Source organism: Dasypus novemcinctus, chromosome 27 (assembly GCF_030445035.2).
Source record: "Dasypus novemcinctus isolate mDasNov1 chromosome 27, mDasNov1.1.hap2, whole genome shotgun sequence".
In the NCBI taxonomy this organism is placed as follows: domain Eukaryota; kingdom Metazoa; phylum Chordata; class Mammalia; order Cingulata; family Dasypodidae; genus Dasypus; species Dasypus novemcinctus.
In genome coordinates, this window is record NC_080699.1 from 16,949,641 (window position 1) to 16,955,686 (window position 6,046).

Below are 6,046 nucleotides of genomic sequence, written 5' to 3' on the forward strand. Positions count from 1 at the left end.
ATATGTGGTTTCCAAATATTTTGTCCCAGTCTCTAGGCTGTCTTTTTACTTAAAAAAAAATTTTTTTAAAGGTTTATTTTTTATTTCTCTTCCCTTCCCCCACACCCACCCCCCAGTGCCCATTCGCTGTGTGTTCTTCTGTGTCCACTTGTATCCTTGTCTGCGGCACTAGAAATTTGTGCCTCTTTTTGTTACGTCATCTTGCTGCATCAGCTCTCTGTGTGTGCGGTGCCACTCCTGGGCAGGCTGCACTTTTTTCATGTGGGGCGGCTCTCCTTACAGGGCACACTCCTTGTGCGTGGGGCTCCCCTACGTGGGGGCACCCCCACATGACATGACACTCCTTGCGCCCATCAGCACTGCGCATGGGCCAGCTCACCACATGGGTCAGGAGGCCCTGGGTTTGAACCCTGGACCTCCCATGTGATAGGCAGATGCGATATCAATTGAACCAAATCTGCTTCCCTCTTTTTACTTTTATGATAAATTACTTTGATGCACAAAATTTTTTATTTTGATGAAGGCTCACTTACCTATTTTTTATTTTGTTGCTTGTGCTTTGAGTAGAAACTCTATGAAATCACTGCCTAATACAAGGCCCTAAAGAGGCTCTCCTGTTTCTTGTAGGAAATTTATAGTTCTGTTCTTACGTTTAGATCTATGGTCCATTTTGAGTTGATTTTAATACATGGTGTGTAGTAGTGGTCCATCTTCATTCTTTAGCACACGAGTGTTCAGTTTTCCCAGCACCATTTGTCAATGAGATTATTCTTTACCAGTTGAGTTCACTTGGAACCCTTGTCAAAAAACGAGTGGCCATAAATGTGAGGATTGTTTTCTGAATTCTCAATCAGATTCCATTGATCTATGTGTCTCGCCTTGTACCAGTACCATGCTGCTTTGATTACTGTAGATTTGTAGAAAGATTTAAGATCAGGAAATGCGAATCTTCCAACTTGATTCTTTTTCAAGATGCCTTTGGCTATTCAGGGCCCCTTACCCTTCCATATAAATTTGATGATTGGTATTTCCATTTCTGCAAAGAAGGTTGTTGGTATTTTGATTGGGATTGAGTTAAATCTGTAAATATTGACATCTTATCAATATTTACTTTCCCAACCCATAAACACAGAAAGTCTTCCATTTATCTATATCTTCTTTGATTCTTTTAGCAATGTTTTGTACTTTACATTGCACAAATCCTTTATATCCTGGTTAGATTTATTCCTAGATATTTGATTCTTTTACTTGCTAAAGTAAATGGATTTTTTCTTGATTTCTTTTTCTTATTGTTCATTGCTAGTATATAGAAATGTTACTGATTTTTGTTTAGCCTGCACCCTGCAACTTTGCTGAATTCATGAATTAGTTCTAGAAGCTTTGGTGTGGATTTTTCAGGATTTTCTGTATATAGGATCATGTTATCTAAAAATAGGCAAAGTTTCACTTCTTCCTTCTCAATTTGGATATCTTTATTTCTTTCTCTTACCTAATTGCTGAGTTGAACTTCCAGTACAATGTTGAATAACAATGGTAACAGTGGGCATCCTTGCCTTGTTTTTGATCTTAGAGGGAATGCTATCAGTCTTTTATCATTAAGTATGATATTAGCTATGGATTTTTCACATATGTGCTTTATAATGTTGAGAAATTTCATTCAATTACTAGTTTTCTTAGTGTTTTTATGAAGAAGTGGTGCTGGATTTTGTCAAATGCCCTTTCTGCATCAGTGGAGATGATTGTGTTTTTCCCCTTCATTATATTAATGGGATGTATTACATTAATTGGTTTTCTTATGTTGAACCACCTTTGCATACCCAGATAAATCCTACTTGATCATTGTATATAACTCTTTTAATGTGCTGTTGGATTCAGTTTGCTAGTATTTTGCTGATGATTTTTGCTTCTATATTCATAAGAGATAGATATTGTTCTATAATTTTCTTTCTTGTGGTACCATTATCTGGCCTGCTGTGAGGACGATGTTGGCCTTGAAGAATGAATTAGAGAGTACTTTCTCTTCTTTAATTTTTGGATGAGTTTGGAAAGGATTGGTGGTAATTTTTTTTTGAATGTTTAGTGAAATCCTTCAGTGAAGCCATTTAGTCTTGAGTTTTTCTTTGTTGGGATGTTTTTGGTTACTGATTCAATCTTTTTACTAGTTATTTGTTTGTTGAGATTTTCTATTTCTTGAGTAAGTGTAAGTAGTTTGTGTGTTTCTAGGAATTTGTCCACTTCATTGAGGTATCTAATTTGATGGTATGCAGTTGTTCATAGTACATGTGGTGATTTGAAGCTGTATGTAACCCAGAAAAACAGGTTCTTAAATCTAATACATTTCTGTGCTTTTAAACCCATTGTAAGTTGGACCTTTTGATAAGGCTACTTTCAGTTAAGGTCTGACTCCCTTCAATCACGATGGGTCTTAATCACATTACTGGAGTTGTTTATAAACAGAATGAATACAGAGAGAGAGAGATAGCCATAAGTTTTGGTATGTTGTGTTTTCACTTTCATTTACCTCAAGATATTTCCTAACTGCCCTGTGATTTCTTTTTTGACTCATTGGTTGTTAAAGTGTATGCTGTTTAATTTTCTCATATTTGTGAACTATTTTCTCCTCTGTTATTGATTCCTAGCTTCTTTCCATTGTGGTCAGAGAAGGTGCATTGCATGATTTCAATATTTTTTTAAATTTATTGAGAATGTCAAAACAATTGTGACCTAACACATACTCTATCCTGGAGAATAATCAATTTGCATTAGAGAGGAGTGTGTATCTGATGGTGTTGGGAGAAGTGTTCTATATACGTCTGTTAGGTCTAATTGATTTAGAGTATTGTTCAAATCTTCTATTTCTTTATTGAACTTCTGTCTAGATATTCTGTTCATTATTGAAAGTGGAATACTGAAACCATCTACTAATAATGTAGAACAGTCTATTTCTCCCTTCAAATCTGTCAATATTAGCTTCATATATTTTTGAGCTCTGCTGTTTTGTCTTCTTGTTGAATTGACCCCTTTATCAGTATATGATGACCCCTTCTTAGTCCCTCATAATAGTTTTTTACTTAAAGTCTATTTTATCTGATTTTAATAGAGCTACCCCAGCTCTGTTTTGGTTACTGCTTATATAGCATATTTTTTTTCCATATTTTCATTTAAGACAAGTCTCTTGTAAACAGCATATAGTTGGGTCATGCTTTTTTTATTTTTTAATGGGGGAATGAACCTGGGACCTTGTACATGGAAAGCAGGCACTCAAACCACTGTGCTACATCTGCACCCGATGCATTTTAAAATCCATTCTGCCAATCTATGGCTTTTAACTGGATAATTTAATCCATTTATATTTAAAATAACAACTGATAATGCAGTACTTTATTCTGTCATTTTGCTATTTTGTCTTTGAAAGTCTTATATCTTTTTTGACCCTCAATACTTTCATTGATACCCATGTTCATATTTGTTTGATTTTTTGTATTTTCATATATTTTATTTGTGGTTACCATGGAGTAAAATTTAACATCCTAAATCCATAACAATCATATTTGATTTGATACCAATCTAACTTGATAGCATACCCATACATTCTTCCTATACCCATCCATCCTCCTACCTTTCTTTGGTACTTGTTACACATGATATATTTGTACATTGTATGTCTAGAACACTAGATTTATCATAACTTTATGTATTTGCATTTTAGCACCCATAAAAAGTAAGAGTTGGGGTTACATACTCCAAAATACAATACAACGGTACTGGCATTTATAATTACCTATATGGTTACCTTTAATCGAAGTCTTTATTTATTTATGCCACTTTTATCCAATGACTAGTGTCCTTTCCTTTCAGTCTGAAGAATTTCCTCCAGCATTGCTTGTAGGGCAAGTCTAGTGGTAATAAACTCCCTCAGCTTTTGTTTATCAGGGAATTTATTAATATTTCCCTCATTTTTGAAAGAGAGTCTTGCCAGATATAATATTTGGTTGACAATCGTTTTCTTTCAGCACTTAAATATTTCATTCCACTGCCTTCTTGCCTCCATGGTTTCTGATGAGAAATTAGCACTTAATCTTAATGGATTCCCTTGTACATAACTCTATGGTTTTCTCTTGTAGCTTTCAGAATTTTCTCCTTGTCCTTGGCATTGGACAGTTTGATTACTACATGTCTGGGTGTGGTTCTCTTTGAATTTATTGTGTTTGGGGTTCACTCGATGTCTTGAATATGCTTACTCATGTCTTTTGTTAAATTTGGGAAGTGATCTGCCATTATTTCTTTGAATATTTCTTTTTCTCCTTTGTCTTTCTTCTCCTTCTGGGACTCCCTATGATGCATGTATTGTTATACTTGTTGTCCCACAGGTCTTGTGGGCGCTGTTCACTCTTTATATACTTTTTTCTTTCTGGTCTTTAGATTCAATTATTTCATTGTCTTGTCTTTTAGATCACTGATTCTTTCTTCTGTTATGCCCAATCAGCTGTCAAAACCCTGTAGGAAATTTTTCATTTCAGTTATAGTGTTCTACAACTCCAGTATTTCTGTTTGGCACTGACTGAGAACCTCAGAATGATTCACATATTATTCATTCATTGTTTCCTCATGCTCTTCAGTTCTATCTCTGTGTTTTCCTTTATATCTTTGAGCATATTGAGGACCATTTAAAAAAAAAAATCTTTAACTGGTAAATCCTTGATGGTTCCTGGATTTTTATCTTGTTCCTTTGGATGGGCCATCATTTCCTATACTTTTGTCTTTTTATTTTTTTTTGGTTGTACTCTATAGCTTTTTTTTTTTTTTAGAGAATTACTTTTTTAAAAAAGGTTTATTATTTTTTAAACATTTATTTCTTCCCCCTTCCCCCATTGTCTGCTCTTTATGTCCATTCACTGTGTGTTCTTCTGCGTTCACTTGAATTATCAGGTGATACCGGGAAACTGCATCTCTTTTTCGTTGCATTATCTTGCTGCATCAGCTCTCCATGTGTGCAGTGCCACTCTTGGGCAGGCTGCACTTTTTTCATGCAGGGCTGCTCTCCTTGCATGCTGCAGCACTGCACGTGGGCCAGCTTACCACACAGGTGAGGAGGCCCTGGGTATAGAACCCTGGACTCTCTATATGGTAGGCAGACACTCTATCAGTTGAGCCATGTCTGCTTCCCTGTACACTATAACATTTTAATATTTTAAAGTGTTAATTCTGGGATTTAGTTCCTGAGTTGTCTGTTCCTTAAGTTTGTATCCAGCTAGCGATATGGCAGAAATTTTCTTAAATATGAGGTATTAATTAAACCAAACAAACCAAAGCAAGAAAGCACCTTTTTTAAGCCTGACGCAAATGAGAAGTTCAGGGTCTTCTCTGTGTTATCAGAGTTTGCCTGGAACCACTGAACCTGCTTCTTCTCCTGGGCTTATACTTGCTAGTGTCCTTAGGAATTCCCCCTTTCACAGTTTACAGGAGTTCACATGAAAGCCCCCTCTATTCCCTTTAAAATAGACTTTCACTCCCTCTCTGTGAGCTCTTGTGTGACTTAGTAAAGGTAGTCCTTTGTCCCAAGCTGCTTTGACTTGTTTCTTAACTGTTTTAGCATCTGCAATGTGCTTCTCTGCCTTCAGGACAATTTCTTGGAAGAGAAGGAGGCAGGACAAATTTTCTCCAAACTTAAATTAAGTTTCTCACATTCATTCCAGACTGATTGGTGCTGATATACAGGCACCTCAGTGTGGGCATAGGTGTCACTCTGCTGTCTCCAGAACAGGGCCAGAGACCCACAATGGAGACACAAGCTGGCTCCACTCTGCATTGTGCAGAGGGTAGGGAGGGGCCAGCAAGATCACCAGGAGTTTCTCCTGTGGCTTATGAAGCTGTGCTTACCTGATTCAGTACTTGCCCAATTAATGCAGCCCTTTCACTGTTCTTCCCAGTTTTGAGGGAGGTTACTATTTTTAAGATTTCTCTGCCACTTTCGCCTGAGGGATATTGGGACATGGCTGCCCTCAGAGCCAGCCCCCAGCCATCTGAAGTAGCTGATCAAGCAGTG